This window comes from Rattus norvegicus, chromosome 1, assembly GCF_036323735.1.
Source record: "Rattus norvegicus strain BN/NHsdMcwi chromosome 1, GRCr8, whole genome shotgun sequence".
NCBI lineage: Eukaryota > Metazoa > Chordata > Mammalia > Rodentia > Muridae > Rattus > Rattus norvegicus.
In genome coordinates, this window is record NC_086019.1 from 39,025,507 (window position 1) to 39,035,110 (window position 9,604).

At 37.3% G+C, this 9,604-nt stretch overlaps 1 pseudogene; it reads left to right on the top strand.

Moving 5' to 3' along the window:
• Nucleotides 1-2,812: 2,812 nt before the first annotated feature.
• On the top strand, nucleotides 2,813-3,480 carry LOC134484861 (ras-related protein Rab-1A-like; annotated as a pseudogene).
• The last annotated feature ends 6,124 nt before the right edge of the window (nucleotides 3,481-9,604 follow it).

The following is a 9,604-nucleotide window of genomic DNA, read 5'->3' on the forward strand; positions in this document are numbered from 1 at the left end:
AACAATCACCAGAACTTTTGATGCCTTGTTTTTTGCAGTTACTCTTGATAGGGTATTTCTGACCTATATTGTCAGGTTGCTTTTGAATTAGGTTTCTATGCTACTTCCTTGTCTGTCCTTCAGTTCCTTCAAAAAGATATCAGGAATCTTGAATACATAGTCTAATAGGTCTATAAAGCCTTTCAAACTTCCGGCCACTTTGAGATCCATAGAAGGTGCAGATGAAGGTAATACTGGTGCTTTCAATGTCCCAATGTTCCTGGCAATTTTATAATGATCTCTTCTCAAACCTACCAATTTCACTGTTCTAAATTGTGAGGCACTTGTAATCAGGAACAATACTCATTGATTTTGGAGACCCAGAAAAAGTAATACCGATATTACTACAGAAGGGAAGGCAACAGTAGTCAATGGATGATGACTTCAAGTATATGAAGAAGCAGGATTTTACTAGACAATGATAATGATCTGAGCTACAAAATAAAGGTATCATCACTTGTATAGGATCTGAATAATCAAAATTTTGAAAGACTAGTGGAAAGAATGTAAGAATCCATTTAGTGTCTGTTAGAGATTTTAAAACGGCCAAAGGTACAATGAAGTGACACTCTTTATGTATTTGAAGAAACAGTAAGAATGAGTCTAAAGTTTAAAGAAGCTAAAAAGATGAAGAAGAAAACACAACAGTGAAAGGTGTATGTGATAGCTTATTTGATCCATTTGATTGCACACACACACACACACACACACACACGCACACACACCTACCTATAGTTAACCCTAAATATAAACAAATATTTTTAACATGTTATATTTCTATAAACCCTGCAATCCAAAACCATAACAAATTATCTGTGGTAGTAGTGGGTAGGAGTTCCTTTCCTTGAGAAAATTAAATCATCTCCAGTCATCAGACTTTAATTTCCATTATAAGGTAAGAAAGTATACAAGCAATCATCTAGAAATATAATTATAGGGTATAATAAATGGGCAAAGTGTATGTGGGTGTTGTGTATTAAATTATCCATTATTTGAGCATAACAGACTTTGGGAAATTGTTTGCAGAATGAGTACTACTGTTGAAGAGATTTCTCTCAAATGTATTCTATTTTACAAGAAAATAATTAAACTAATGGCCAGTGAGAAGGAAAGACAGATCCAGCCATTATGCTTGACATTTGGTTAGATCTCAGCCATGGCACATACTGGCACAACAGGTCTGATTACAAAAGTCATGCTTTTTAGACATATTATTCCTGTTGTTACTGTGTTGGTCAGCTATTCTTTTTTGTTTGATGCATGTATGTGCATATATGTAAGTGTATATGACTATAAATGACAAGGTAAAAAAAAGGGCCATAAGCTATGTTTCACTATATCAGCCACTACAGATTTTGAGACATAATCACCTACTGAAATGGAAGCTCAATGATTGTCCTTGTATGAATAGCAAATGAGCCCCAGGAATCTATCTATTTCCACTCTCCCTCAGTATCATGCCCAGATTTAACTGTGCAAGCTAGGTATTTGAACTCAGGCTTTCATGCCTGTTTACTAAGCTCCTTACCCACTTAGTTATTTTCCAGTTCTATTGTTTTTATTGTTAAAATAAACTGTTTTTTTTCTTGAAAGTTCATCTAAGCCTGCTTGTTGTACTGTTACTCCTCAGAAGTAACATAATGCCCTCATGAGCTGATATCAATTGACTGAGAAGCCAGCTGATTGATGTCCTTTAAGGATGGGATGCAGAAACATAAACAGCTGAGTTGCTGAGCATTCCTTTCTGTCCCTGCATCTCACCATTATAGCCACAGCACTGAGCAGCCCCATAAAGGGCATGGTCAAATAATGAACAGAAGTCAGTTCTTTCTCTTTTTTCCTTTCTAAAAAATTGAATAGTTTATGTATTTACATTTCAAATGTTATCCCTTTTCTGGTTACCCCTTTACCATCCCTCCCTCCCCTGCTTCTATGAGGATGCTCTCCTTCCCAACCACCCACTCCCACCTCAACACCCAGTCATTCCCCTACACTGGGGAAAAGAGCCTTCACAGGACCAAGAGCTTCTCAGTTGTTGCCATACCATTAGTATCCCATCCCAGGGACAAGGGGAATTTACATAGGATTTGGCCTGGAGACTTGTATTGTTTCACAATGACAGGAAGAACACTCATTAGAAGATTTTGCTGTCAAGGAGGACAGTCCTCACTTCCCCCCAGGCATTATCTGCCACCTGAATGACTTTGCAAGTCATATATAGTCAGCATACATACATAAAGCTTTTGAAAACACAAGGAGATACTTCATGTGAAAATTTGCCTTGTCTCAGCTTCAATCAACTTAGGAAAATGTAAGTTTAAGCTGTAAACTTAGAGAAACACAATTTACAAAAGTTCACTCATTTACTCATCCTTTCACTTTCTATACAAATATCATGTGAAACTCTGGCATTTCATAGAAATCAAAGATCAAAGTTTTACATGGGTTAAGTGTATATTCCACATCAATTGTCCGATTCCGTTCTATAGTGTCTATCTATATATCTCTATCGCTAATCTATCTATCTATCTATCTATCTATCTATCTATCTATCTATCTATCTTTCTATCCATCTATATATGTATGACAGTGTTTAATTTAGCCTGCGGATAAACCCTGCTAATTAAGATCTAAGCCTAATTTTTGGGTGAAAGCGATCACTGAGTGGCGGCGGCTGCTGATTGTGTATTAAGCGTCGGTGTGGGGTTGACGTTTGCTCTACTGGAACAGCTTAGCTCATTCCTCCCCTTCCATTAACCGTGGTGCAGAAGCTTGGGGCGGCAGCTGCGTCAGAAAGGGCGGTGGCAGCGGAGGCAGCTGCAGTGACATGTCCAGCATGAATCCCGAATATGATTATTTATTCAAGTTACTTCTGATTGGCGATTCTGGGGTTGGAAAGTCTTGCCTTCTCCATAGGTTTGCAGATGTCACGTATATTGAAAGCTACATCAGCATAATTGGTGTGGATTTCAAGATACGGACTATAGAGCTAGAAGGGAAAATAATCAAACTTCAGATATGGGACACAGCAGGCCAGGAAAGATTTCGAACAATCACCTCCAGTTATTACAGAGGAAGTCATGGCATCATAGTTGTGTATGATGTGACTGACCAGGAGTCCTTCAATAACGTTAAACAGTGGCTGCAGGAGATAGATCGCTATGCCAGTGAAAATGTCAACAAGTTGTTGGTAGGGAACACATGTGACCTGACAACAAAGTAGTAGACTACACAATGGCAAAGGAATTTGCAGATTCCCTTGGAATTCCATTTTTGGAAACCAGTGCTAAGAACACAATGATTGTAGAACAGTCTTTCATGACAATGGCCACGGAGATTAAAAAGCGAATGGATCCTGGAGCAACAGCTGGTGCTGCGGAGAAGTCCAATGTTAAAATCCAGAGCACTCCAGTCAAGAAGTCAGGTGGAGGTTGCTGCTAAAATCTGCCACCGTCCTTTTCTCACAGCAATGGTTAAGCATTAGATTAGAAAGCAGGAAATGTTGATTGCCCTAACTGTAGAAATTCTATTTCCCAAATTAACTGAAAACATGAACACTAGATGGGAATGATGGGAGAAATAATATATTTATTTCATGAAATTTTGCATGTCTGAAAGTTCTGTTTATCAGGACCTTCGAGATCCTAGACTGCTTTTGTCTTACTGTGGGAAACAGAGTCCTTTGTAGACACTAGCATTTTAAGGTGACAAAGGTCAGTGGCAGTTTCCTTTGGTTTAAACAGCAGTCAAACATTCTTCAATTGGTGGTTTAGGGTGTAGCTGTTGAGTACACATTTTATTATGGGGTCTTTAATGAGAAAATATTAATCTAAAAATAAGCCAAATATTACAGGTTTATTTTTCACAAACAACCAATTGAAATACATGTTACAAGGGTAAGTGGTAAGACTATTGTAAAATGAAAAATGGATAGACTAAATGTTCAATTGAATTTTCCATCTATGAGAATTTCACAATAAAATCTTAGTTTACTTCGTATTATAAAAAAAAGATCTAAGTCTATCATTATCTGGATAGCTCTCAGGTTTCAGCACAAAATAGGAGACTTCATTTAATAACAGGGTTTTCCCTTCCCTCACCTTAATTCCCACATACCTCTACCTGCAGAATGTCACATAGTTTTATATTACAGTTTAATTTTTTCTCAATCAGAAATTGTTCAGCTAATACCTGGAGTTCCTGGAATGCTTCTCCATGTTCATGAGGAATCTTGGATTTTTCAGCCTTCAGCCAATAACCATTGCCCATCCTTGATATTCTTACCCTAAACCCCATACCCAATACTATAAATTCCTTGAAAGTAAATCCCAAGTAAATTTGATCTGTTTACTCACAGTTGTGTCTAGTGTCATTATTACAGGATGCAATTCATCTTCTCTGCTCCATTTGTTCTCCTGGACTGATAATGGCCTAAGATCCATGCGGGCAAGGAGGGTCACAATAAACTGGGTTATATTTTATTGTCTGAACCTAAAGAAAGAGATGCCCATAAACATACAAGAAGCCTACAGAATTCCAAATAGATTGGACCAGAAGAGAAATTCCTGTCATCACATAATAGTTAAAACACCAAATGAACAAAACAAAGAAAGAATATTAAAAGAGGTAAGGAAAAAAGGTGAAGTGACATATAAAGACAGACCTATAAGAATTTCACCAGAATTCTAACCAGAGACTATGAAAGCCAGCAGATCCTGGACAGATGTAATACAGACCCTAAGAGAACAAATATGCTTGCCCAAGTTATTGTATTCAGCAAAACTTTCATCTAACATAGATGGAGAAACCAAGATATTCTCTGACAAAACCAAATTTATGCAATATCTTTCTTCAAATCCAGCCCTACAAAGGATAATAGATGTAGCAGAGAATAGCCTTGTTGGGGCAACAGGGGAAAGGGAAGCCCTTGGTCCTGCCAATGTTGGACAACCAGTGCAAAGGAATATGGGAAGGGGCAATTAGGTATATGTATAGGGGAAATATTGGTATGGGGGAGAGAGAGGGGAGGAAATGGGGGCTTATGGACAGGAAACCTGGAAGGGGAATAACGTTTGAAATACAATTATAGAAATACATCTAGTAAAAAAAATTTTAAAAAAAGATTATAGGTAAACACTATCATGTGATACTGGAGACCAAACTCATGGCATGTTCCAAATTAGAAAAGCATGAGACCAAATGAGATACCCTTTCAGTCTGCATTTTTATTAATTTAACATTTTCTACATAATTTTATACAAATATTACCCATATGTAATATGTGCACATACATGCAGAATGCTTTCATTAAACATGTTGAATAAAAATAGAAAAATAATAGAAATAGGTAAAAATTGGAAAAAGTTTTTACTGCAATCAAATTACTGGACTGATATAAAATAGTAATACAGTTTTAAAAAATGACGGAGAATGAACACTTATATCCAATGCATGAAAACAAAGCACAGAGGTAAAGTGCCAAAGCTTTAAAACCATCTCTGGTAAATACCTCGAAGCCACCAGAGTAGGAATATTCTCCCTGGAATGAAGGTGCTCTAAAGAGAAACTAATGACCTTACTGGTTGCTGATCAGATCATGGGAAGAATGAACGCCGAGAAACTGAAATTTCTCAAGAATTTCAAGTTAGGAGAAGGAAAAGTTTAAGAGATTCCTGTTAGACAGGGAGAGTTTGGCAGATGGAGAGAAACTGGAACTGCTGAGATGCTGATGATTGGGAACACATCTTGACAATGAATCCATACCTGTTCATACTTCTATGTCGTAAATGAAAACCAAATGTCATACTAAGATTCAAAAAGTTAATTTTGGGTTATAAAAGATGTTGACATCTTTAATTTTTGTTTTTCTAGTGTGCTCACAGGGAATAATCTCCTTTCTCTTGTTTTCATCATTTACTTGTTAAATCACCTTTTGGAATACATACAGCTTTTTAAAGAATTTCAGGAACCAGGCTCATTTCCTAACACCTCTGGTAACAATGGAAGGCAGTCTAGTCAACAAAGTATGCTGTAGTACTCAAGGGAATCTCAAGGGTGTTGACAGTGAAATATTAGCTCCACCTCTGTGTTTCCAGGATATTACCTTCAACATTACTATTTCTTCATGTTTCAGCAAATAAAGCAAGTAACAAAGAGCATGGTAAATTGCAGGAAACGGGCCCTAGTGAAAGAGAAACTAAGTTACAATGAAAGACTCACTGATTATGGTCAAAAGTCAATAGCTCCAAAGGAGACAGCAGCCTTGTCCTGACCCCACTTGATTATAGCTTTCTGAGGCCAGATTTCTCTGATTTCGCCTCTGCCACCAATTTTCTATATAAACTCAATAAACAGAAATATAAGATGAGAGACAGGGTAAATATTCAGGAGAGAAGAACGAAATGAGTCCCTTCCATAGAGTCCCATTGAAGCCTCTCAGCAGAAGTGAAGCAAGTTTTCCAGCACAGATAACAATTGCTGATGGGGCTAGAGAGATAACTCACCATATTTTGCTTTCCAACACCTACCTTGGGAAGCTTACTCTTACTTCAGCCCCACATTTATTTTACCCTCCCACAGAGGTTCATAAGTAAAAATAAAATAAACCTCAAGATAACCCAAATTGTTAAAGCTGTTCTTTTTCAGCTATGAGGCAACAGTTTCTGATAAATCTCAACAGGACCCAGTTAAGAGTGAAAGGTATGTCTTACCCCCCATATATAACACTAACACCCCCTGTTATGTTTTCCAATTGGGATCCCATTAAAGGAATACTTCAGCAGACCTATAATCTCTGTTATTGAATATGTAAAAAAGTAAAGGAGAGACAGCATCCCTAGAAACTCAGTTCTCCTTAGTCATCACTGGGACAGGAGCAGTGTGCCTTAATATTCAGAAATCCACACAACACACTCATCATGTTCATTGTCCTAATGTGGGCCTTTCTCAGAATTGCTAATAAAATCTCTAATCCACCTCGAATTTATCGCTTGGGAAGCCCTGAAATCCATCTCTGGTCATAGTTGTGAATTCCACTTTATTGTTTGTTGAGGTCTTTAAAAACCTAACGGGATACCCATGCCGTGGAGACTGACTGGGAGGATCTGTGTCTCTGTTCCTTTTCCATATTCCCCAGAAAGAATGGAGTCCCTCATTAGACCTGTGGACTGGGCCTCTTACTCCACACATGTGACCTTTTTATACTCTCCCAGGTGAGAGGCAGCCACCGAATGTATTACTAGGTCAATATCTCAAGCCAAGTAAGTTGAATTATTGGTCTGTTAATTCTCTTCTTGAAGGACACGTAATATCTCTGAGCATTAATTGTCATATGAAATCAACATTCACCCAGCAAAGGAATTCACAGGGGAGGTCGGCACGGAAAGTGTATCGTAATTTGTGTCTAGTACACACAGGGTCCCTTGTGACTGATCAGGTGACAGGGTTGCCTTCTTGGTAACTGTGTAACAGTGATGACTTGTGATGCTCTGAAGGTGTCACCTTGATACTCAGAGTATACTTCAAGGAAATGTGAAAGTTGTGTGATGTTAACATCACAACATTCTGAAACTTCTTAAAAGTCTCATTATTCGGAGCTGACATTTTATCACATAGAGTTGAGGGTCAAGGTCAAAGTCTTTCAAAAGAGGCGGTTTGAGATACCCTGCTTCTTCTCAAGGTCATTTCACATGTGCCATCAATCTTAGAACGTTAAAAAATAATTGTGATTTACAGCATATTTAATTTATCAGGGCATATTTAGAAACATTCCTCTCTCTGTGTGCCACCAAAAAAAAAAATGCCCAGGACCTTTGAGACAAATAATTACATTTAAAATCCCAAGGAACCTACAAATCAAGCTCAGTCAGCATAGTATTCTAAAGACAAAACTATCACTGGCAGTATTTCTTCACAACAAAAATACGTATCTTTCAATAATATCCCTTATCCTATTCCAAGAAAACAAAACATTAGACAGTACACATATAAAAATACATAGACATGTTTACCTACTGTGTTAGTTACTTCCTTATCATTGTGACAAAATTCCTTATGAGAAACATTTAAGAATGAAATGATTTGTTCTGCATCACAGTTTAGTGTACTGTCAATCATGATGGAAAGGCATGATGACCGTCACATTGCATTCACATGCACAAAACAGAGACTGATTTATGCCTGCCTCTGTGTTGCTTGGTTTCTCCATCTTTAAATTCATTCCAGGTACACTGTGCATTGTATTAACAAACTTGGGATCATAGTATGTATCTTAGGAAACCAGGTTCAGACACACATCCGCATAAAGTAAATGAGAACAGCCATGTTAATAGAAAAAAGGTACATTTTTTTCAATGCGTAAACATTGGAAAGGGGAACACATACATTTAGTGGCCCTGTCCAGCACATATTCTGAGATCTGACATGAGACTAAAGTTTAAGTAAATGGAAAAAGATCTATATAAGCAATCCCAGTCAAGGCACTGTCTTTCCTATCAATGATGGACTGTTGCCTTTTTCAGGCAGAAAATTCCTTTCCCAGAGAGAACAGTTTCTACACTGCACCATCCATACCTTTATCAAGTTTTGATATTTCAGGGATTTGGCAATATGTAGAATTAAAATTTCTGGCTGTTCACTGTCTTGATATTTGCAGAGGTAAAGCATGATGTTAAATTATATTTACTTATGCTAGGTTGGTTACAAATAGGTAGTGCTGTGCACAGTTCACGTGGATCCTATTACCTGAATTAGCAGTGCAGATTACATTCCACTGGTCTGCTTGGAGGTTTGTATCCAAAGTGATTCTAGATCTGTCAATGTGAAAATCAATATTAGCAATTACTGCGTAGGTTCACGTTCTTGGAGAATGAGGAAGCTCAAGTTTCTGACAAATTAATTTGGTTTGTTTGTCTGACTCTTAAGTGTTAAGTGCTGATTAGGCAATTGGTGTACTAATGCCCTGTCTTCTAGAGAAGTTTCAGAACAGAAATTAACAATGCCCTGGAAGAGCAGAGTGTGTATCTCAATTGCACACACACAATGCTCTGAATTTTAGTGATTCTGAGTACTTGTGAACTCTTCTTGATGATTTATATCAGCTATAACAGCTCTTGATACCTAAGGACATACTATGTTTAAGATCAATGAGCTCTAAGTTTCTGTATCATTTAAAAAAAACTGGTAGTGTCAAAGATAAATTTCATATACACATAAGTCCTTTAGTCCTTTATCTAGTAGTACTTCAACATTACAACAAAGGCCCTTGTTACTTCTGTCCAGGCTGTCCAATTAATATAAATTCCTGAGGAGATAAAAGCCTATATTCAAAGAATATTGTATTTAAAATGTAAAAAGAACTTTCTCTTTTATTGTTCCCTACCTTCATGCCTTGAAGATTTCCTGTGGCCAGAAAATAGCACAAGTCTTCCTAAAAACACACCTTTAAAGGGTCTTTATGGAAATAATTTCAATTTGTACCTTAAATATTATACATTTAATTGAAATGAAAGTAGCATGTGCTATGCAGAAAGTAGCACTAACGCTGTGGTTGAGCCAAAGATAAAAT